The 25,882-nt window shown below is 41.2% G+C and overlaps 1 protein-coding gene across 2 annotated transcripts in view; it reads right to left on the reverse strand.

Annotated features, from left to right (window-relative positions):
• The window catches only part of KLHL29 (kelch like family member 29), a 625,364-nt gene that overhangs the window by 436,089 nt on the left and 163,393 nt on the right, over window positions 1-25,882 (reverse strand). For both annotated transcript variants that reach the window (XM_075201372.1, XM_075201373.1), the window contains exon 2: window positions 18,583-18,671. The gene's annotated coding sequence lies outside the window, so the exon portion shown is untranslated. The remainder of the gene's footprint in view (window positions 1-18,582; window positions 18,672-25,882) is intronic.

Raw genomic sequence — 25,882 nt, forward strand, 5'->3', positions numbered from 1 at the left:
ATGACAATGAACTTTATCCCAAAAACAACATTTCCACTGCATTTCAGCCCTGCCATAAAAGGACCAGCTTACATCAGGTCAGTGATTCTCTCATCAACACAGATGAGAGTGTTGATGAGGACAAGGCTGGAGATCACTCTGTCATGCTGATTGAGTTAGAATAACAGACTGGAAGCTTTAAAAGGAGGTTGGTGCTTTAAATTATTGTTCTTCCTCTGTTAACCATGGTTAACTGCAAGGAAACACATGCAGTCATCACTGCTTTGCACAAAAAGGGCTTCACAGGCAAGGATATTGCTAATAGTAAGATTGCACTTAAATCAACCATTTATCGGATCATCAAGAACTTCAAGGAGAGAGGTTCAATAGTTGTGAAGAAGGCTTCAGGGCATCCAAGACCGCCCAGCAAGCGCCAGGACTGTCTCCTAAAGTTGATTCAGCTGCAGGATCAGGGCATCACCAATGCAGAGCTTGCTCAGGTATGGCAGCAGGCAGGTGTGAGTGCATCTGCACGCAGTGTGAGGTGGAGACTTTTGGAGGATGACCTGGTGTCAAGAAGGCCAGAAAAGCAGCCACTATTCGCCAAGAAAAACATCAGGGACAGACTGATATTCTGCAAAAGGTACAGGGATTGGACTGCTGAGGACTGGAGTAAAGTCATTTTCTCTGATGAATCACCTTTCAGATTGTTTGAGGCATCTGGAAAACCGCTTATCCGGAGAAGGAAAAGTGAGCGCTACCATCAGTCCTGTGTCATGCAAATAGTAAAGCCATTCATGTGTGGGGTTGCTTCTCAGTCCAGGGAGTGGGCTCACTGACAATTTTGCCTAATAACACAGCCATGAATAAAGAATGGTACCAAAACATCCTCCAAGAGCAACTTCTCCCAACCATTCAAGAACAGTTTGGTGACAAACAATGCCTTTTCCATGATTGAGCACCTTGCCATAAGGCAAAAGTGATAACTAAGTGACTCTGGGATCAAAACATCAACATGGCCAGGAAACTTCCTCAGACCTTAATCCCATGGAGAACTTGTGGTCTATCCTCAAGAGGCGGGTGGACAAACAAAAACCCACATATTCTGACAAACTCCAAGCATTGATTAGGCAAGAATGGGCGGCCATCAGTCAGTATGTGGCCCAGAAGTTGATTGACAGCATGCCAGGGCGATTTGCAGAGGTCTTCAAAAGAAGGGTCAACACTGCAAATATTGACTCTTTGCATAAACTTAGAGTAATTGTTAAAAAAAAGCCTTTGACAAAAAGGTCTAAAAACACTGAAGCAGCAAACTTTCTGAAAAATAATATTTGTGTCATTCTCAAAACTTTTGGCCATGACTGTATGTACAATTACAATCCAAGATGGTGATGTCTGGGGAGGTGCAAAATTTGGCAAAGGAGCCAGGCTGATTGAACGTTCTTTGCTAAATGTGTGTCTAGAGTCAGGGGGTGGGGAGGGTGTATTTAAAAAAGAATTCCTGGAATACCCTATTGTGATGTCTTGTGCCTAGTTTTGCGGTGAAGTGGCGGCATATGTGGGGGCACAGAACTTCATACTTGCCTAATTTTTGGACCTCTCCTTCTGGAGTTCCCGGCAGAGAGGTCAAAAAGAGAAGTGCAGGGGCTGTGAGGAAGCGATTTGCATCATCACAGCCCATAGTTTGAAAAGAATTCTGTAGGGAAAGGGGAGCCAGAGTAAGGCAAGGCAGAGGGAGGAGGCAGAGGAGGAGCAGCCAATGAATAATATTGCACAAGTATCTAAGAAACCTCTATATTGAGTGCATCTCAATATACTGTACACATTGTACTTCCCTAATAAAGCAGCAGTAAGTAGAGACTTCCAATACCTGCTTATTGTTTTCAACACAAAGTTTTTCAGCGCTGTACAGAGAACTCATTCACATCGGTCCCTGCCCCATTGGAGCTTACAGTCTAAATTCCCTAACACACACAGATACACACACAGACACACACACACACAGACAGACTAGGGTCAATTTTGATAGCAGCCAATTAACCTACTAGTATGTTTTTGCAGTGTGGGAGGAAACCGGAGCACCCGGAGGAAACCCACTCAAACACCGGAAGAACATACAAACTCCACACAGATAAGGCCATGGTCGGGAATTGAACTCATGACCCTAGTGCTGTAAGGCAGAAGTGCTAACCACTTAGCCACCGTATGGTATAAGCAGCTACAAATATGGTGGTCTTGGTTGCGTTGCCAGACTTCACCAGGGGGGATCTGGCAAATTTTAGCTGGGGGAAGACGACTCAACTCAGCAGCCTATTAGGAACATATTAAAGGAAAAAAATACAAAAGGCCCAGTGACCCAGCCCAAGGTCACTCACTCTCAGACCTGCCCCCCCAGAGCCTGGACTACTCTTTTGAGAAACCAGCAATGCCCTAAAGGTTGGTATAAGCCCCTACGGAGAATAAGTCCTACAGACACATCATTAGTATTTTAGACAAACGTCTCTGTGACAGGTTGACCTGAATGAAAATAAGCAGCACATTCCCCCCCCCCTGAAGCCCTGTGTGAGTGACTGTAGCTGAAGGCGCCGTGCCCGAAATACAATTCTCCAAAGCACCACTGCTAAGAAATCCCAGCACTCGCCCGTTGCCTGAATACAATTAAAAGGCATTCAAAGCTTCCGTGTGAATGATCTGCATTTATTAAAGTACAGCTGCCTGTGACAGGTAATAAGAGCTGTGATTTCCTGTCCTCTATGGACTCTACTGTAAACGCTGCACAATTAAGATTAATGAGCGAGGGGAGTCACCCCATCATAAGTTATTTAGCTGGTCACGGACTGGTTCTCGGCCTGTGTATTACAACACTGTAAAAGATGTATATGGTTTAAGGCTATACAAGGTACAGAACAAGTAGGATGCTGTTTATGGCCAATCTGAAGGCTGCAGCCTTACGCTACAAGCTCGACGGGGATGTGAAGATGGGATTTTAAAGAAGCTGTGCGGCAATAAATACCATCCACATTTATTTCTGCCTTTATGCCTGACAATGGGAGGTTATGCAGAAAACAAGGAAATTAAACCGCAGAACAACAATTCCTGGTGGGTTATTTTTTATTATTGTTTTTTTTCTCTCTCTCTGTTTGCAAATTGAATGGATTGCACAACCAGTCACAAGCAAACTAGGTATAGCATGGTTGAATGTTTAAGTCCTCTTGCTACTGCATTACATTAGTAGTGAATAACTTATGGTAACTTGATGAAGAAAAGAATAATATCTATGGGGATTTCACTTTTTGGAGGTGACATTTTGCATTTTACAATGGAAGAAGCTGAGCAGATAAAACGTTCTCTGCTAAATGGGTATCCAAACCCAGGGGATGGGGGGGGGGGGTGCATTTAATTGGGTATTCCTGGTGGTATATTTACTAAACTGTGGGTTTGAAAAAGTGGAGACGTTGCCTATAGCAACCAATGAGATTCTAGCTGTCATTTTGTAGAATGCACTAAATAAATGACAGCTACAATCTGATTGGTTGCTATAGGCAACGTCTCCACTTTTTCAAACCCGCAGTTTAGTAAATATACCCACTGGAATGTTGTTGTTTTTCAGGTGGACGTTGCAGGTTATTTAGAAACTTTAAAAGTGGAAAACTCTAACATACTCCAAAAACATACTGGTAGGTTAATTGGCTGCTAACAAAATTGACCCTAGTCTGTGTGTGTGTGTGGTAGGGAATGTAGACTGTAAGCTCCAATGGGGCAGGGACTGATGTGAGTGAGTTCTCTGTACGGCGCTGTGAAATTAGTGGCGCTATATAAATAAATGGTGATGATGATGATGATATGCCTATCAGATGATAATTTTGCATCTATGTAGTCTGATTCATCTTGAGCACTAGGGGCTAGATTTACTAAACTGCTGGTTTGAAAAAGTGGATATGTTGCCTATAGCAACCAATCAGATTCTAGCTGTCATGTTGTAGTATGTGCTAAATAAATGATAACTAGAATCTGATAGGCAACATTTCCACTTTTTCAAACCCACAGTTTAGTGAATATATACCCCTAAGCATTTTGTTTTGCTATGCACATGGATGCTATATTGGCCACGTGATTTCACAAAACTTAAGGACTGCTTTATTGCAGCTTTGTAAATTCATCTTGTTGTTCTCTAAATCTGGTTTACCCAAACTGTACTCCAAGGAGATTCCCAGTCCCATTCAAGGATACTTGCCTACTTTAATCACACAAAATATTGTCGCACATAGATAGAATAAGTACATTTGAGATTGACAAAGGAGGTGCAGGCACAAGACAAAGACGAGAGAGGGTCCTACTTGTGACAGTGTACAGTTTGGACTTGTCACCAGTTTTTATAAATGTTAAAATAAAAAAGTCAATGTCAACTATAAATAATTAGCTATAATATCAATATAATTAATTATGTAGACTATCGGTTACTGTTTCATGTACAAAACTCATCCCTGCAATTGTGCCTATACAAGAACTATTTTTTTCAAGTACAAAAACATCAAAATTATCTATAACAACAATTACCAGGGAAAGTAATGAGGAAAGACAAAACGAAAGCCCCCAAAAAAGACAAATGAACCTAGCTTAGAGATGGTTTTTTAATCAAGTTCGATTTTCTGTGCTACAGAAATTGCATGTGTGTCATGGAGATTTAGCTGAGAACAAGGCTGATCAATATAAATACATTAAAATGAAGCAGAAACAAAATTCCAAACATATTGCACTGGCGTTTTGTTGAGTAACGTTGGTGCCGTGCCAGGCTACAACTCTGTTACTATGGTAACGTTGCCCAGGACGTATAGGCCTCAATCCACCGATACAGTGAAAGAATGTAAATCTCGGCCTCCTCTCCAGCTCTACCTGACAAAAGTTAAAGTCACAGTTGCCTACTCTCCCAAAATGTCTGGGTGACTCCTGGAAAAAAAGAAGACCACCCTGACCCTGCAGACAATTCCCCCCAAGGGGGCCATTATGCGTTACGAAGCCCTGCCCACCACAGCAAAACACCCAAATTATTAATTTTCCATTTTATTATCTTCTGAAGGAGTCAAATAGGAAAAAAAAACAATATACAGCCAATCAGTGCAGTTTTCCCAAGCTACAGCCAATCAGAGATTGGCTATTAGGGTAATGACCCCTGTCATTCATTTTGTGATGAATGAAAGGGGTCAGTCCGCTAGCACTCACTGTCTCTCTGGTAGCGCGTGACCAGCCAAGCCTGGCCTAGTCTGGTGCTGGTTGGTGCATTTACAGGAAGACCCCACCATCGTTTTTTCCCCTGTATTAGCGGAATCCAGCCCAGCTAAAACCCTGGCGCTGGTTGATTATCTCGGGTGCAGCTCACATCTTCAGGATCCGCAAACGATACGCGGACTACTGCTTATGTGTGCACGCCACTACTGTAAGTAACCTGCGCTCTCCAGAAGCAGCAGGTTTTGTTAACGGAGTTTTAATTTGTTATCTACTTTCTTAAATGTATCTCACTTTTATCCAGCACAGATAAGAAGGGAACAGCATTAGCTAAGGGGTTAAGCTGGGTACACGCTACACTGTTTTCATCCAATAATCGGCTCAAACAGCCGACATATGACCGCTCGTTCAAAAGTCGGGTCAGTGTGTGCAGTGACACGATGGTCGAAAGTCTGCCCAAATGGACGATTGTCGCCTCATTTGGTTGGTCGTACCGTTTAATATTTTCGTTTCAATCTCGTTTCCGCTGTGTAGTGTGTATAAACTTCCGACCGATCCACAACAGTGAGTACGAAATTACAGTCATTGCTCACGACAACATGGCTGTAAAAAGTCGCTAACGGGACGTCCGCTCTTCCCTTTATCGTCCTAAACAAGGCTAGTGTGTATGCAGTCCATGGAGCGAGCGATCGGACCATCGGTCGCATGTAAAATTGCTCGGCATAAAAAGTTGGTTGAAATTTCTGTAGTGTGTACCCAGCTTTACTCTTGATTCCTAAGCATATCACCCTCTCCACAATATGTACACAATAGCCTGCACATTGTACATGCAAGAAGTACAAGGGGGAATTCCATGAAGGGAGCTATACATTTCTGGATCAATACATTCAGTTACTGTGAGAGTAAACATCTATGCTTTTCAATATTTTACAAACCGTCTGTTTGAGTCAATAAAAAAACCCTAACTACAGGCAATGACCAAAATAAGGAGAGACTTCAGTAAAGCTGGATACACACTATACAAAATGTCTCCGATGCAATATCCTTAACGATTTTACCAACATTTAAAAATAAAAAAGTCCCGATCAGCAGCCGATTCATATACACACACTATACACGTTCTACACGATTTACCTTCTGGTCTGTGCTCTTCATCTGTCATAAACGTCAGCTGAAAAGATTGTGACTCTGCACACTCCATAGAGATCTATGGACACTGCCGGCCGTGAGTGCATAACTCGAACACACACTGGAATGACATCACTCCATCGCTGACAGAGATTTTTTAGTCCAAATGTGCTTTGGATCTATAGTCGTTCATTGTTGGAGAGTACACACTAATATGATATCAGGCTGAACGGACGCATATCGTTTGATTGGTCCGATGATCGGCTGAAAACCCTGTAGTGTGTACTCAGTCTAAATGATTGCTCCACACCTGCTGGGGTCTTGAGATTGCTGAGGTTTTACCATCTTGCTAAATACAATATTTAAGTGCTACCTGTTTGAATGATGTTTCTGAAGTTCTCCTTTAGATATCTTGGACCACAGAATGCACTGCTAATGGATGCCACTTACCAGGTATACCGATTTCCTTTTACACTTAATCTAAATCATACTTGCCAACTCTCCCGGATTGTCCGGGAGACTCCCGCATTTTGCGAGAGTCTCCCGGACGAGTGTGGCAATCTCCCTGATAGGAAGGGGGAAAAATTTAGTTTAAACGCCGCGATTCACCCGGAATCGCGGCGTTTAGCCCCGCCCCCACTGTAAAATGACGCGATTTGCGTCATTCCGTCACGGGGGCGGGGCCAAAATGACGCGATTTCGCAGCCCCGCCCCCTGCACGCCCACGTCCCAGCCGGCATCTCCCGGAAAAAGAAAAAAAAATGTTGGCAAGTATGATCTAAATCAGATAGTTATAAGGGTCAGACAAAAACACAGCTCCCTAGCACATCTCATTGGTATGGAATAACGTAATGTTAAATTCAACAACCGGTACCAAAAGTCCTCCTTGAACAATTTACAGATCACAGAAAACAACTCTGAGTCATAATTTGTTTGCACACCACGTTCTACAACCGAACAAGGAGGAGTGCCCACCTTCTAACCTTTACAAAACTTTCTCAATTCAGAAATAAAACAGCATTTAGATTTCTAATATTTACTTGGCTGAATAAAATATTTAACTCACCACCTTTTCAGAACGGTCAGAAAATAATATGATAAAGTGTACCAGTCACTTTCACACAGCGGAGGGAGCCATTTTGTCAGGTAGACCAGCATTCAGCCTATCAATCCAATAGGAGCTAATGACTTCATTAAGGTATATTTTTGTACCAATAGCACTGATTGGATGCCTGTCGTGCTGTCCAATCATCTCTCTTGATACATATGCAGTGAGACTGAAATTCCATTCAAGTTTTCCAGGGTGTTGAGCGCTGGAGAAATGGCCGTTAAGTGCAGAGATATAGGGGTGGTTGTCGAGAACTGCTGGGGTCCTGAAAAAGCGAACGGCCATATTTCTGCCAGTTGAGGGGAGGTGTGTTGATTTATTGTCTTACGACATACAATTATAAAATATTATTGAGCGTATTGCTGGAAACAAGCTTCTTCATAAAGGGGGTGTTGTATTCCCATATTATGTATATTGTACATAGTGCCTTGTGTACTATGTATGTTATAAAAAACAACATTGACATTCAATGAATTGGAGGCACAATTATGAGCCATGGTATGAATTGGGGGGCACAACTGTATCATAATGTGAATTGAGGGACTACTGTGTGGCATAACTTTCATTTCTTGGCCCCATTACTATTAATATTATGATATTAGCATCATAAAATAAGACATATATAATATGCACACAACTGGCACACCCGGGCTTGACTAGATTATAGCCGGCATTATGATAGAAAAAGGTCACCAACCCCTGATCTAGGACATAGCTTGTAGAGTAGCTCATGTTGGCTTCTTAAACGTGCTGGATAATGTACTATATCTTTCCAAGACCGATATGTCATATATCACAGCATGCCTACTCTGCTGGGGTATCCAGGAGACTCAAGAATTTTGAGGCGTTGTCTCGGAATCTTGGGTGAGTAAACCGGCCTCCCGGATTCCGCACCACTTTCTGCTGAAGCCTTGACGAAATGGTGACGCAAATTGCGTTGATGCATGGCAGGGCCGTCATGCCGCTATTCATATTGTCACTCCCGCCACACTTGTCCCTTGGCAAGTAGGCAACCATGACACACAAGGAAGATGTCACAGAGAGAGAGCATAGAGCTAATAGCAGCTCAGTTTGGAATCCCCGTCAGACAATTTTACAAAGTGCGTTCCTGGGGAAATAAAATAGGAAACCAGAACCTGTCGACGTTTCTCTGTAAGCTCGAGCGTCCATATTGATATTATAATACCATCCGTTGGAAGAAAAATAACTGCCGTCCCATGGTCAATCATCATGAAACTGTGGAATACTTGCCTGGTACTGGCATATATAATCCTTTATTTCTTCATAATAAGTTATTTGTCTGTATCGTGTCCCTGTAATGTCTTTTACAAGACACTTGGCGCTGCCAGCTCCAAGGAGACTCCATTTTCCGCCACAAATAACGTAAAAGGAATAACTTGACATAGGGGCACGTCTTACTTGCTGGACTCTGCTGGGACTAATAAATTGCTTTGGTGTAGGACACAATTCTTCTATCAAAGACGATTAAACAAAATTGGAGCACAGTGACCTCTTCAACTACAGCTTCCCTTTGTTCACCGATGGCTTCAATTATGAGTTAAGTGGGTTCTAACATTGCTGGTGTAGCCCAAGCAAGATGCTTCAGAAGGTCACCTCTTGCCTCTCATATGTCATGGAGAATGTCACAGGCTTGTCACGCCTTAAGTAACATTTTTGTTATTGCCTCTGGTATGCTCACAACTTTGAACTTTTCCAAGTGTAAGGGTGTTAAGCCAAGGAAACCAATAACGTAGGAGAGCAGAGTCGATTTTATTTCATCATAGTACAATACTTTATCCACCTGAAGACTGGACAACACAAGAAATATGGAGCATGTGGACTATATCCTAATGAAACCATGAGAAATATGAGACCCTTGTCACAGGCACCATAAATCCAGAAGTGGGAGAGGCGATGTTCTTACCTGATCTCTTAGGCCATGTACACCTTCCTAAGTAACCTCCCGCCCAGTCACCATTTCTCTCATAGAGTTAGTGCAGGAGTAAGCGCACAGCGACACATATAATCATGTGAGGAACAGTGTGAGTCACCTGCAGGAGGAAGCACGGTGACCGACAGTGGTAGTACAGAAGGTATAGGAGACGGGGGTTAATGTGCTTCTTCAACCATCGTACATCCTTCGGAATTACCAAGCTCCTCACATAACGACTGCAGAAGAAAGTGATATGTGTCATCGGGTGCTTACTCTTGCATTACTGCCAGATAAAGAGGTAGCGTATCTGCCACTATAAATTAGGTCACACCCGATATGCCCAAACCATTTCCAGAGCCACGTGAACTACGCCAATCATGGACTAAACCTTGTCCCTGACTACTGTTGAAATAATGTAAGTTATGTGTATATTTAGAGCCTGTATACAAGATCACCAGGCTTACGGAGCTTGTGTCTTTGCTTGAACTACAAGAATATGCATGTCCTGCCAGCGAGAGTGTACAACAGGGCCATAACTAGAGCTGTGACATACGGGCGACCGTCCAGGGCGTATTGCTGAAGGAGGGCACAGTTTATGAAGAATTTAGGTTCATTTGGTTAAAATTGAGGGCGGCATTTTTCTTTCTTGCCCTAGACGCTTAAATTTTAAGCTATGGCTCTGCTCCACAATACCTGCATACAACAAAACCCTGTTATGTTAATGGGCTTACCTAATCCATCTGAAGGTTCGTAAAAGAAAAACGATCACTTGACTTCCCCAACCACCCAATGGGGCTTTTATAGATTACGACCAGACACTGGATGGATATGAAGCAGAACCGTTGTTGCACAATTGCTAGAGAGTCACATGTTTCCTGTGAGCCAATGGTACGACATGTTGTTCCACAACAAGTGGGAGTAATATATGTATATATTGTGTTGGTGTAGGACACAATTCTTCTGTCACAGACGAGTGGAATAAAAAAAAAAACCTCACATCTTCCTATGAGAAAATTTGGACAGGAGGCTGAACTCTTCCATACCTGAGCGTCCTGCAAGGCATTTGTAGAGGTTTGTGCAACGATTGCTAATATTCTCTACTGAAACGTATTTAAGTTGAGCTGAGTTTGCAGATTGTACTTTATATTCGTGGAGTGTGCTCCAAGTTTTTACACGCCCAGAGGCAATGTACTCATTTTTTACATTTAACTTCACACAGCTGGAGAGAAGCACGGCTCCCAGGAAAGAGCGCGTTAGCCTGGCTTCTACACTCGCAGGGAGATGACTGCTTTTTATCCCAGAGATGTAAGAGGGAAGAATATAATGACTGCAGACCTGGATATTTAGAGGACAAAACTTTAGCTTGCTGCATTTAGCAGAAGCCTTTCTCCAGATTGACTTGCAATACTAAACAAATGAAATGTAAAACTTTCTCGTTTAAAGTGCACCTTCTGCCTAAGCACGGTGGTGGCCTATTGTGGGGTGAACCTATTGACATAAGAATGCACCCTAGAACTATTGCCATCACTAAGTACCTCCCACCTCAGTGATGTCACTAGTTCCTAGAGAATTAATAGAATCCACTGTGAATAAGTATGTTTGACCACCTCTGTCACTCAAGAGTTCATCCATGTGAAATAGCTCAGGGGAACTTTACCAGCTATTTATAAAAGAAATGAAGGAACTTGGACTTGTAGTTTATCACTGTCAGGGAATAAAGGAGAATCTCTGGGGACCCGATACGCACAAAAGAGATCGTTGTGGCTCTAGCGGACCATGCTCAGCTCAGCCTTGTGTCCTCTCCTTTATGCATGGACTGCCATTCAATAGGATTCCTTATCTGTGCAGTCTGAACAAGGAGCCAGGAAAGCTGCAACGTGTGGCAATCAAATCAATGATCTTTACCGTCTCTTCGCCCTGCTCAAAATGTAGCTTAAGAGAAAGTTTCAGCCCTGGGAAAAGGTAGAAGTATTTTCTGCCTATACCCCATAGAAAAGAATATTTATGAAGGATGGATAAAGCGCGACCCTAAAGAACTAGACTCACAGCTCTAAAATAAAATAAAATAGTTAAATAAAGTAAGAAAGCAAAGCTATATATATATACATATATATATATATATGTGTGTGAAATATACAATCGGCTGTGGACCAAGATTCAAACTTGTAGTTCAAAATTGGTGGCTTAAAATTGGTGTTTTGTTTTAAATTAATGTATTTATTTTAAATACAAACAAAGAATGATTTTTAATCATTCTTTATTTAAATTGTGAGCTGTGTTTCAGTTTGCGGTTCGTCGTTCACGATAAAAAAAAAAAAAACCCTCCAAAACTAGTCAAATTTAACTCCAATGTGTTGTGAACCGCCCGGCACTAGTAGCGGCTCATATACCGCTAATCAGATTCGAACATGGTCCAAGCTGTTCAACTTTCTTCATTCTTTTTAAACTGGTTCTAAAATTCTAGAACCCCAACACATTTTAGAATTCACCGAATCCGTTCGAGAATCTCTAACTGTTCCTATCAGACCTACCTCCCCTCCACAGTTTTAACCATTTTCTCCTAAAATACTGCTGGTGTCACTATATGGTACTTATAGTCCAACTAATGAAAGTAAGTAAAAGTGGAGTTTATGTAATGCTGTGTATTGGTGAACTTGCGTCTTCTATGGCAGCTTCGGTATCACTTACACCTTGATGCCAATATCAGGACTTACACAACCTTTTCGGTGACATATCTTTCCGTCTCACTTGCAGATCTAACATGCGATGAAGCATCTCATAAAATTAGACCAGTCTACAAATATATGTGGTCTCCTTACTCTCCCAGGGGGAGAGCCTGGTGTATCTGGATGCGCCTCTAGCACCTGTTTAACATGTAGCAAGAAACGCCCATGAGATTTGTACAATACGTAGCCGCCACCATAACGAAGCACAACTACATGTATGTTTCTGTGTACCTATGCACCGTGCCCACAGATGCTGCCTATACTGACATAACCAATGGTCCTGATGCATGGCGGACCACTTCTGGTTGGGATTATGAGAAAACTGACTGATGGATAAATATATTTTGACCACACACTTATTTCCCAACAGTCCTTGAGTGTATTTGAATACTGTAGGATGCGTTCATATCCTCTTATTCTCCTAAGAGGTTAATTCAACCTTGGACAGAGCCGCTTAATCGTTATATTGTTCAAGTATCAGCCACGAGAGAAACCTACACATAGGGACAGACGTCCCCAACCGTCAAGGCGGCTGTCTGTTCCCTTTAAATTTAAGAAAACAATATGGAAATAATGGTAGAAGAATTATAATCTTTTATAACATCTTTATCTGCCTGCTAGTAACCAGTTTTGTTTAATTACTGGCCCCATTTGTGAAGGGCTGCAGAGTATGCCGGCTCTATATAAATACGTATTAATAAAGAAATGAATAATAACAATGCCATAGTAGCCAATATCAGACAACAGCTTCCAGAGATGTTTCGCTGATCAGATGTAATATGTCAGTATCTATAATATAAAAGCCTAGCGGCGTGTGTTAGTCTGTGTGTGAAAAAAACAAAACAAGCTGCAGCGCCACCTGCTGGGCGGAGTTACACACTGACCTATTAAATTCTTAGCATTATCTATAATATAAATGCTTAGTGGCGTGTGTTAGTCTGTGTGTGTGTGTGGAAAAAATAAAACCAAGCTGCAGCGCCACCTGCTGGGCGGAGTTATACACTGACCTACTAAATTCTTAGTGTGTGTGGAAAAAAAAATTCAGAAAGGGCTGAAATTTGGTATACTAAGATGTTTTTAATTTGTTAATTTAATTTGTTAATTGTTTAAAGTGTTTATAAAGATTTAAAAAAAATATATATATATTTCTTGAAGGAGAAGTGACAGTTGGGAGTGGTTGGTGGTTGCCGGGGGTGACAGTGGGGAGTGGTTGGTGGTTGCCGGGGGTGACAGAGTGAGAGGAGTGTGATACTCAGGACCGCTGAGAGAGATCCCTGTGTCTGGATAGACATCTGGATAGATGTGGCGATGAAAATTAAGGATGAGGTGATGGAGAAGAATGATAAGGTGGTGACATGTGGACAAAACCACGTTAAAAAAGGGCGTTTACGTCGGGAAGTAACGCTCTTCCCCTGAGGAGGCCTGGGCTATGGCCCAAATGCATGACAAGAACCTTTTTAACACATTAAGTAGCTTGATTTGACTAGAATGCATGAGTATCATGCACGGGTTAACTTGTCTAATATATAAAAGTAAAAGCCTAGCGGCGTATGTGTGTGTGGAAAAAACTATTTTCTCAGAAAGGGCTCATCCAATTGACCTGAAATTTGGTATACTGACATTATTTGACAAAAAAATTAGAATAGTGAAGTCAGTTAACTTCCATCATCCCCCCTTCCCCCCGTGGGAGGGGTAGTAAAGGCTAAATTTACGAGTTGAGGGCTCAAACTCATTTTTGTGAGGTAATTTTACCTCATGAACACACATGTGTAGTGGCGTGTGTTAGTGTGTGTGTGTGGAAAAAACTATTTTCTCAGAAAGGACTCATCCAATTGACCTGAAAATTGGTATACTGACATTATTTGACAAAAAAATTAGAATAGTGAAGTCAGTTAACTTCCATCATCCCCCCTTCCCCCCGTGGGAGGGGTAGTAAAGGCTAAATTTACGAGTTGAGGGGTCAAACTCATTTTCGTGAGGTAATTTTACCTCATGAACACACATTAAAAAGGGCGCTTGCGTCGGGAAGTAACGCTCTTCCCCTGAGGAGGCCTGGGCTATGGCCCAAATGCATGACAAGAACCTTTTTAAGACCTTAAGTAGCTTGATTTGACTAGAATGCATGAGTATCATGCACGGGTTAACTTGTGTATATATATATATATATATATATATATATATATATATATATATATATATATATATATAGTACATACAGCGTGGGTGCTACACATCCTGGTCCCCAACACAATATAGCAGAGAGTGTCATTATATTACACCCTACTATAAATATTACCCAGTATAAGAAGATATACTAAAAACGGCATTCATCACCCACAAAAGTAAAAGCCGTCCTGTCACCACTAATACACTAAATAGGGACATTGCCAAGAGCTGATTTTTCCCAGGACAAATCTTTGACTGTCCCTAGAAATTAGGGACACAACATGAAAACAAACGCTGATCCCTGCTACGGCCACTTCTGCTCCTCTTATTGTTTAGATCCATGTCAGCACAGTACCCAAGCGCAGCCTCTGGCCCAAATTTCTAGGCCCCTGACATTCCCTTCTGTATAGACAAACTTCTGATCCAAACAGCTGCAGACAGCAAGCTATCCACTCGTCACATCCACAGTGGCAGCATGAAATGAGAGGTAACAATGCAGACAAACACTGCTGACTCTGGGGGAATTGGTCCTGCATTGGCCGGGGGAGAGGATGAGGTCATTGCCTGGTAACTGTCCCTCTACAGCAGGGTTGCGATATGTTCAGTGAGTAAACATGAGGGCGGTATATCCTATAGCCTCTACAAGGGAACAGAGCAAGACTCCTGTTATAACAGAGATCAGCTCTTCAACAAATAATAGATCTTGTTTCAGTAAATCAGTAGCGTGTTTGAAACATTTTTTTTTTAAAGGTTCCTTAATTTTTCACCTAAACCTTTTACCGAAAAGAATCCAGATAAAAATAACAGTTTAAAAGTGAAAAGATTCATTGCAAATTAAGTGGAGTATAAATCAATAAAAAAAAAAAAGAAAAGAGACTTTGGGCTAGATTTACTAAACTGCAGGTTTGAAAAAGTATGAGATGCACCAATAAGCAACCAATAAGATTCTAGCTGTCATTTATTTAGTGCATTCTACACAATGACAGCTAGAATCTGATTGGTTGCTATAGGCAACATCCCCACTTTTTCAAACCTGCAGTTTAGTAAATATACCCCTTTGGCTGGTTTGACACAACGGCAGTGCCAGTATGGATAAGTTACATAAAATTCTGTCTTACCCAAGCACCAACATCTTCCTGCTCACAGTAATCTCAACAAGACGCTGCAACTTTTCTTTCCACGTGAAAGTAACGGCAAGTTGCAGTTGTAATGTGGCCTATGTGAACACAATTTTGTTGCATTCTCGGTGAGATGCATCCGATTGCATTAATTACACACCTCCCACCGGTCCTATTTAGAAGGGACAGCCCCAAACTCTAGCATCAAATAATGTGCATGGCCTATCAGCGTTTGGACATGTCCATTGAGGAATGGGAATATAACTGGGCTAATTGTAGGCATAATAAATGGATTGAGACAGATTTTTTGGCCCAATTTTTATCCTGGAATGTTGGGGTAAGACAACTGGAGCGTGGATATCTTTGTGAACAACGCCACATAACTCCTTATTTTGCAAATCTATCACTTGTAGCTACTACAAAAATAGTAGTGTTCATGTTATAGTGCTATAGCTATATATATGTTTTATATAATCATGAAATGTAAAGGGTCTTTCCACCCTCAGCGAACTATTTGTTGGGCTGTACATACCCTTGTCGAATCTAAATCAGATTATTCACCTATAAGTGTCATTCTATCAGTTATGAGCTCATCAGCTGGAGAGAATTAAATACACTGCATGGTTTGAGTGTACAATTAGATCTGCTTTATTAGTTACAAGTCCATATCTATATAGCAAAAATCACGTATTACAGAAAACTACGCCCCAAAAGGTTTTAACCACTCATGCTCCCTTTACACAGATGTTACTACATTCTCTCATTTTCACACAGGAATACTCCCCAGGGGGGAGTTGGCTTATCTCCTGTGTGCTATGTACAAGGTTATAAGCACAGTCTCCTGTAAACAATGAATTACTCCTACAAACCAGCTGCATCTAATCTGTCTTTAAGCTATAACAGATCATAATGGCTATAATGCAACAAGATGGCGTCAGCTTAGCAAAATCACATTTCTCACCCTCCTGTAACTTTTACTAAATGCAACGCATTATCTTCCTGGCTTCCTATTGTGCTCTTCAGCCATGTCTTTGCAGAGTTGTTTATTTCCAGCGCCCTGGAATATAACAAGCTATGTGCTCTGGATGCAACTGTAGTCAACACAAAGAGCACAGCAGATCTGTATCATATCCATGGACAACAGAATGAAGCCCTTGGATACGACACATGTAATTGCTCATAAAAAAAATCAGCACATTATTAAAAACTGTACGATATGTCATCATGGCAGCTTGCAGACAACAATGGATGACATTACAGAGCCAGGATGAAATGGGCAGATATAGATTTAAAGGAAAGGCTTAATGTGCTTCTAAAACAGATATTTTAATTTTATTTTCTTTTAGTTTCAATGGTTCTCTGAGCACTGCTCATAACTCCCTGAAATATAGGGCAATCAAAATGACTTTATTAAATTTAATGAAAAGAAATATACTCCTTCCTAGATAATTAATCATCTGAGAAGCAGCTGGGGATCCAGCGTGCTCAGTAAACTTTATGTCACTAATTGACAATTTCTCTTTTGTGAAACAGCATCCAGGAAAAAGGAGAGATCATGTTGAGCTTTTTGCTCTACGTTAGTGTTATGTCACCTATGGTCAGACAAGGCTGTCCCGCTAGCTCATTCCCGGAGGGAGGTTGTAGTACAACTGACAAGAAACTGACTTAAATAAACAAGAAATGTATCTAAATCACAATCTGTCACATCATTAACTGAGTGACTGCCAATTTTCTGTCTAATGTAATTATGGACAACATTGAGATTATGGCTAGATGAGCACTACAGGAAAAAAAAAAAGTCCCGTTGAGCATGCCAAGTTCTGTGTACACACAGTACATATTTCACACGATTCACCTTCAGATCTGTGCTCTTCATCTGTCCTAACCATTGGCTAAAAAGATGGTGACTCTGCACACTCCATAGAAATCTATAGACACTGCTGGTGGTGAGTGCATTCACACTGCAGAATCGGAACGACACTGTTCCATCGTTAAACGAGATTTTTAGTCCGGTTTAAAAATCAAATGAAACGATACGATGATCTTTCGAACAATAATCGCTCATCGTTGAAGCGTACACAATACCGGGCCGAACAGTCGTTTATTGTTTGATTGGCTCGATAATCGGCTGAAAACACTGTAGCGTGTACCCAGCCTGAAGGTTAGAGGGCTGTAAATCTGGTATCATTTTGCCCATCACAGATCTAAGGCATACCTCCCAACTGTCCCCAATTTGGCTGAAGAGTCCTGATTTTGGTGGACTGTTCCACTCTTCCAACAGTTCGGACATTTATACTTTCTGGTGGGTCTTTTGGGGAGAGGAGTCGTGCCCTAGTGCTTCACAGGTGCCGGATGCATTGAGGGCTGCCCAAGCCCCCACGTGAGGTGGCCACGGCACAGTTCAGATTCCAAAACTTGAAATATTGGATGGTATACCATCGCTAAATCCAGTGCAGTAACAGAAGCCGGGCGAAACAACAGACAGTGTTTGCGACTACACCTATTGTATTAAAAGCGGAGCCTGGAGGCTGATTGAGGCCGAGTAGTCAAATTATGACAAACGTTTGGGAGCCTCAACCAGCCCACTAGTTATCTCAACTGGTGTAGGCTGCAATTACCCCAACTGATAAAGGGGGCCACAGTGACAGTCTGGGCCTGGAAATACGGTAACATTTTACAAAGTAATTATTTATCGTTAATATCACCTTAAAAAATCATCATCATCAACAACATTTATTTATATAGCGCCAGCAAATTCCGTAGCGCTTTACAATTGGGAACAAACATTAATAAGACAATACTGGGTAATACATACAGACAGAGAGGTAAGAGAACCCTGCTCACAAGCTTACAATCCGGTATCCTTATCTTGATGTTTGACCCCATGAATGATTATAATTTGATGTGTTCTTGTTCCATGTTGAGTAGTCTGACACATCTATGTAAAAAGGTGTCAGACTATTCAACACGGAACAAGAACACATCAAATTATAATCATTCAAGGGGTCAAAAATCAAGATAAGGATCCCGGAGAAAACGTTCTACTGCTTTCAAAGAGCATTTTGATATGAAGCCGCAGTATGAGTGCAATACGTCGCTGGAAACCTTATTTCCGATTAGCGGAAATGTTTAGTGACTCTTACTTAGCGGTTATCACCTAGTTTTGCGTTACACCATATATAAAAAGGAATTGGCCCTTACCTATAGGTGTTTTCCTCTTGCACGTCAGCACAGCCCCTCCTTAGGAAGTTACATTTCCTTGATAAGTTGCTTTGCGTCTTCTGCGGAGCCTGAAGTCAGAGCAAAAATGGAAAGAAAAATTAAATACATGTACGCACATTACGTGACAAAAAATAAGATGCTGGAAAACACAAATGTGTTGTTAAATGTGACATTGTAATTATAGCTGTGTTCCATAACATGCTGGATAATTCAGCCAAGCACCCAATAGTGTTGTACATAAATTATTATAAGAGTCATAGTGTATTTGTTATTTTTACACGAGCTGACTTACACACCGCGCTCTGCTCACCGGATCTACTCTACGGGAATTCCCGCAGCACATAGACACCAACTCGGGTTATATCAAACAGTCTGAGCGGTAACGGGGGAGAGGAGTGTGGCGAGGGACCATTGCGTTTCTGGTGGTTGCAGAGAACAGCACGTGGAGAATAAGTAATGATATTTAAAATTCTGGTGGAATTATCCCTTCACTTAAAATAACCAATTATTGCACCGTGTGTGCTCCAAAACAATTACTAATATACACAATCAAAATCCAGTCCTCTCAGATGGCATATGAGTATTATAGAAAAACAAATTGAATGATAAAAACGTAGGGGAAAGAAGCTCAAAATGTATGTAAGAGTACAATCATTGTTTAGGGTTACCAAGCAGCCGTCTTAGCCTCTTGCAAAATAAATGCTAACAAAACCCACAACTAAAAATGTTGTTTTGAAATGAAATCGAGATACTATAAATAAAACCTAACTTTGACTTCTGTGGATGTACAGTTCATTGGATTCACGGGGGTCCCATTGGCTGCAGCGGTTTCACAGCGTACCCCTCTATCCTCTTTCTGTTTGAGATGGGGAATGGAACGCTCTTGGGGGAGAGGTATTAACACCCACACGAGCTGCTAAAATCAGGCTTAAAACTAAGAGGCCGATTTAATTCTGCGCAATGTGCGGCAGAACATCGCCGCGATAGTCAGTGCATTTTCGGGTATTCCGGTAACCAACATCGCAGATTTTCTTGCGCACCTCTAAGGTGTGCGAGGCAAAATCCGCCATGTTGCATCACCACGGAGTACCCCTTTGACTATTCTGGAAGCACTACGCGGCTCATTGCGGAGAATGGAATCGGGCCCTGCAAGTAGCATAGGCAAACAGAGGGAGAGGGGGGGTTTCCCTGCCTGGAAACCCCCTCTAAGCCTGGGGCACTTTATAATTGAGGTGGCTGGACCCTGCCCTTGCTTCACACGGCTCTGCTTGAAAAGGGAGAGCTGCGTGAGAGTAGTGCACGCAGGATTGCCTATGTATAGTATGGGGATAGGAAGAGTTGGAGAGCAGCCAAGCACTGTCTATACAAATCCTGCGTTTGCCCCTGAGTAGGGTGTTAGAAACCTCTATAGCCATTGGGGAAGGAGCGTCCATGCCAAGTACAATTTTGTTTTTAATATTAACTAACTGAACATGAGTTCAAAAAGTGGCTCAAAAGTGGGTCAAGTCCTTCATTAAATCATTGAAAAATAAAATACAGTGTGTTCCTGGGGGGAGGGTCAGGTGTCTGCTATACACAGTCCTCCCATATGCATTTAACCTAATTTTTCTCTGCAGATAGATCCATGGTCATAAATGACCAGAGTTACACAGTAACCACTATAAATAACTAGAACAGAGTGACAGCTGGTGATTAACCTCATACAAAGCGCTATCTGCTGCTTAAAACAGGTTTTATTAAATGAGAGTAGACTCTCCGATCCGCTTAGTACGAAGGTCACTAACATCCCACCTCACAGTGTAGTATAAAAGCTGACTTGGGTCAATTATCCATAAGTTTTGGTTATTAACTTTATTGAGATGTTACATTATGAATTAATAGTACTACCTATGTCTTACACAGCCAGATTACAATTAGGTTAATCCAGTTAGCAAACACAGTGATGGTGTTTTTGCATTAAAATTGAAACCAGATGTGTTAGTTGTCATTGACCAAAAAACAATCCAACTGAGGTCAATGGGAGTTTCCTGAAATGATGGTCCCAAATGTTCACTGCAGAAGGAATATGTTTTTATTATTATTAATTATTCAGCCTCCTGCTCACCGAGTCTCTTGCCAGAAGTTTGCAAAACTCTTTCTACAGCACAAATTACCGTACAGTAATATGTTATTACTTCACGTGCGCTAACAGACAGATGTTACTCCACACAGTGTTCCACCAAAGTGTTAGCAGCAACGGACCACCAAAACAGCTAGTTCATCATCAGCAGCTATTTATATAGCGCCACTAATTCCGCAGCGCTGTACAGAGAACTCACTCACATCAGTCCCTGCTCCAATTGGAGCTTACAGTCTAAATTTATTAACACACTCAGAAGAGACTAGGGTCAATTTGATAGCAGCCAATTAACCTCTTAGTAAGTTTTTGGAGTGTGGGAGGAAACCGGAGCACCCGGAGGAAACCCACGCAAACACGGGGAGAACATACAAACTCCACACAGATAAGGCCATGGTTGGGAATTGAACTCATGACCCCAGTGCTGTAAGGCAGAAGTGCTAACCACTTAGCCATCATGCTGCTAGTTAGAGAGTCTCATTATTCAACTCAAGATTATTATTCCCAGCACACACATTTACGCTTCATCAGAGACAATATTGAAAGGATAGCTTCAGAACAATATATGTACTAAAGGGAGTTCACCTTCCCAAAGCATGGATCGGACAAACCTGGTATGGCAAATAAGCCCACCACGCACGATAACCGGCCTGTGCAGACTGCATTTATATTAAAACAAACATTATTTATTGATGACGGATTAAAATGCGACCGCTTAATGCAGTCAAAGTGTCATCTTCAAACCATAAAAAACACCCTACAACAGCAACCATTTATTTTATACAACGCCCATGGGTTACCAATTGAAACCAAATGTATGTAAATGACTTTATAAATCAATGTATAAGAAACTGTTACAATAAGCAATATTGCTAAATTATTCTAAAATACATTCTAACCATTTAACTCATGACATCAATAGCTAAGGTGCAGAATTAAAATTATCCGTATTAATTAGTAGCTTATATCAATTAAGAAACATGATTACAAGAATAATTCATATTTCGTGTGCCCCAGCAAATTTATCCAATAAAGTTACACTTCTCACCATCGATTTCAACTTTCTCACAGCTTTTTCCCAAAGAACACAATAATCAGGCTTTGAATCGGAGGTTAATAGCACTTGAGCAAGTTGAAATCGATACAAGAGATGGTCATAAGCAATCTGTTTCTTATTAAAGAAAGAATAATATGGGAGAAATTTGCTTGGGGCAAATCAGCATCATGCTTTAAATAGTGAAACAAAACATGAATTTTTCTTGTAATAAAGTAGGTTTATGAACTGAAATAATCTATCAAAGCTGAAAATTGTATTTATTGAAATTAATTATGTCAATAGCTGTCCCACATAGACAAAACAACTGTCTCTCACGTGGAAAGATTTGGTTTCTGCTACAATACAGGAAAATGTAACTAATCTCTGAGTGAGTGCCAGTCAGTCATGGGGCTCCTCAATGGTCACATGACGTTAGATGGAGGGGGTGTGCCTGTTGAGAAGAGGGACTGTTGAAAACCGCTTTGCTCACTACATCATGTGTTGTGTGACTGTGGATGCCGTGGCAACTGCATGACTGAGCAAACTGTAAATCGTTAATGCATCTTAAATCCCAACTCAATTAAAAAAAGAACAACACAATGTGTCTTCTTACAGATAACCAGATTGATTTATGTTAAAGAAACACACATAACTCATTTTTATAAGGGATTGGCACTATAAATGGTTTTAATCTATTGTATAATAATGTTGCTTATTCTAATAGTTTATATGAAATAATCATAGTTGTACAAACAGTTGGTTATGCTGATATCACAGAAGTATTGTATTATGGAAATAGCTGTTTTCATGTGTATATTATGCCTTGAAGATGGTGTTTCACCACTGAAACTGGTCACATATTAATGCATCATCTATATATATATATATATTGTTTTTTACAATAAACGTTATCCTCATCCAATGTGTGGTGAGCTTACGTGAGCCGCACGCACAACACACTGACAGAATAGCTTTGGGATATAAGTGTAAATTAGGTCACTTAGTCCATGTTTCCATTGCTCATAGTCTGGTGCATTCCCTAGGTAGAGACAGGCAGCTGAACATTTTATTTATGACATACTTTTTTTTAATATATTTTACATGTAAATGAAATTAGCTAAAAAGGAAAATATACATTGCAAAAAAACCAACCCACAATTGTATTTATTAAAGTGCACTTGTCACCTATATACAATGGAGCAGCCATTGTGCTCATCAAGACAATATCCCTGAGATTATAATGCACTGGCTGGCAACTCTTGGGGGGCAAACAAATGCAAGTGGCCCAGGCTCTTCTACCAGCTCCCCTCAATAGAAAAATGTGAGCGACGTAAATAGTGAGGACGTAGCATGATTAATGTGGCTTTATATAGCCAATAAAATGTATGAAAAATTATTTTGTAAATGAGTTATAGGCTAACACATTACAGCTCTATCTAAACATGATTCAATGCAGCAACTATTCTAGCAACCACTATACAATACAGAGAGTATCTTAGTGACCACAGTACAATACAGAGAGTATCTTGGTGACCGGAGTACAATACAGAGAGAGTCTTAGTGATTGGCATACAATAGAGAGTCTTAGTGACCACCATACAATGCAGAGTCTTAGTGACCACCATACAATACAGAGAATCTTAGTGACCACCATACAATGCAGAAAACATCTTAGTGATCACCATACAATGCAGAGAGCGTCTTAGTGACCGCCATACAATGCAGTCTTAGTGACCACCATACAATGCAGAGTCTTAGTGACCGCCATACAATACAGAGTCTTAGTGACCACCATAAAATACAGAGAGAGTCTTAGTGACCACTATACAATGCAGAGAGCCTCTTAGTGACCGCCATACAATATAGAGAGAAGATCTGCTAGAACTTCAAAGAGGCAGTTGAACTGCAGGAGCTACTTAGGATTTTCCCGCATTCCTCTTCCTGGAGAGGGCCGAGACCCACCTCCCACTTCTCCCACAATTGTACAAAGCTATTAGTAGCATATTCACTTAGTAAATACGAATAGGTGAAGGGCTGTAGCAGGGATTTCACAGGAAAGGGATTCCCCATTTGAAGTGGGCCATTAAGGCATTCCGAAGTTGTAGATTACAGTAAAACTTAGTGCTGAGGATTGAAAATTCCGCTCTAAGTTGTGCAAACGATTTGAGGACCCCAGCAGCACACTGTACTACTGAAATACCATGACCTGACCATATAGAATGGCTAATCAATGTTTTTTTAGTTCAGCAAAGTTAGTAAGACCCTAAAAGGTGATATAAGGATCTACACCCTGACCGCTGAGCATAGTAAGGGCTGAGTTCCAAATCTTTACAGCTTCTAGGAGCAAGGAATCCGAACATCTGGGACAAGCAAAAGGCAGTAAAATTTGGAGAGGAGTGTGATGGCTGGCTACCCTACTCCATAATTCCCAATGGAGATCATGGTAATCTGGATCGGATACCCAAAATTTTAAATAAGCCATTTGGGAGGCCTAGTAGTATAGTTTAAGATTTGACAAGGCAAAGCCATCTGAGTTCCTAGAATTACATAAAGCACTCAATATTATTTTTGGGCTGTTAACGCACCCTCACCAGAGAGGAAATGAACTGATCGATTGTGCGAAACAGAGAGGAGGGCAGAAAAACTGGCGCTTGTTGCAAATCATAGAGACTTGGGCTGTATGAACATTTTTTTAAGATTTATCCTCCCCCGACACAGAAAGAGGTAGTTTCCGCAACGTGTGAATTTTAGATTTCAGAAAATCAATTTGGGGTTGAATGTTCATAGGCCCATAATCACGTACATCATTAGAGATCGCTGCCAGGTTACTTTTATTCCTCCGTAAATCATCATTCCCATAAATACTGCTATAGAACAAAAGCTGCGTTTTACACAATCCTGAATTTCATCCTCCCCGCAGCGACGGCATCCTCCGTACGGCCGTGCACCACACACAGATTAGATGTCCCCTGGAGCACTAGTATCTTTTTCCTATCAGTGCTCATAATTTTACACAAATATGATATGATGAGTCATTACTGCTCCCAGCGCTGTCTTCCCTTCCCAAAGAAGCTTGTTATTGGATTGTCTTTGTCACTAGAGCAGAAGACAATGGGGACGAATAAACCTAACGTACAAGTTGGATGATATAAAAGAGCTACTATTACATGCTTGCCAACAATTGAAAAACAAATTGCAGGGACACAGAGCAGTTGACCGGATTCATCTATGCCAGTGACGGGCGGCTTGGTACACCCCAAGAGCCGCAGGTACGCCCGCTGACCTTCAAAGGGACAGCACGGTGCCCTTGATCTCAGTAATATGTTGAAGATAAAGCATTTAATCAAAGAAAGAGACACAAATCTGTAATAACACAACACAGGCATTGCATGGAAGACAAACTAATATTACAAGTTACAACTAACAAAGCTGATAATTCAATATGATGGAGAACAAAGCTGAGAAAAGTACAGGACATAAAGCAGGAAGGAGCAGGGGCCGCGGGTTAAGGGTGGGAGGGATGTCTGTTACCCATCACTGATCTAAGCCCATCAAGCACTGGACAGTCCAGATTGGCATCTGAGTACTACAATCTCCTGCATTATAATATTTTTTGCATTTTAGAATATTTCTGGATGTAGGTGTTGACAGAAAGGCTGACAATCTTTTTATCCCCCGCAAAGCATTCTGAACTCTCTGCACCTCTGAGGTTCCCAGATCAGGTCTCATCTCCATACTTATAATAGGACGCACTTTGCATCTTCCATTTGCACTGTAGTGGACAAGTGCAATTCTAGGCTCAATCTGCTCAATGTTAACTAAAAGCTTCAAACACACATACGTGCCTCATGTAATACAGGCAGTCCCGATGTCCGGCGCTCTCGTGGTTAATATAAGAAATATACAAAGCTATTGAAATTCCCAAATATAAACATAGTTGAAACCATCTCAGTTAGTTGTTTGCTATAAAATGACACTGATAGACATGAAGAAAACTCACATTAAAGGAAACAAACTGTGTCTGGAATGAGCCCTATCGAACATACTGCAGAAGAGAGAGGACTGATCAGGGACACACTGTCTCCGCCAATCAGGATCTGAGCGGAAATAGACACTCATAAAATCTA

Source organism: Mixophyes fleayi, chromosome 3, assembly GCF_038048845.1.
Source record: "Mixophyes fleayi isolate aMixFle1 chromosome 3, aMixFle1.hap1, whole genome shotgun sequence".
In the NCBI taxonomy this organism is placed as follows: Eukaryota; Metazoa; Chordata; class Amphibia; order Anura; family Limnodynastidae; genus Mixophyes; species Mixophyes fleayi.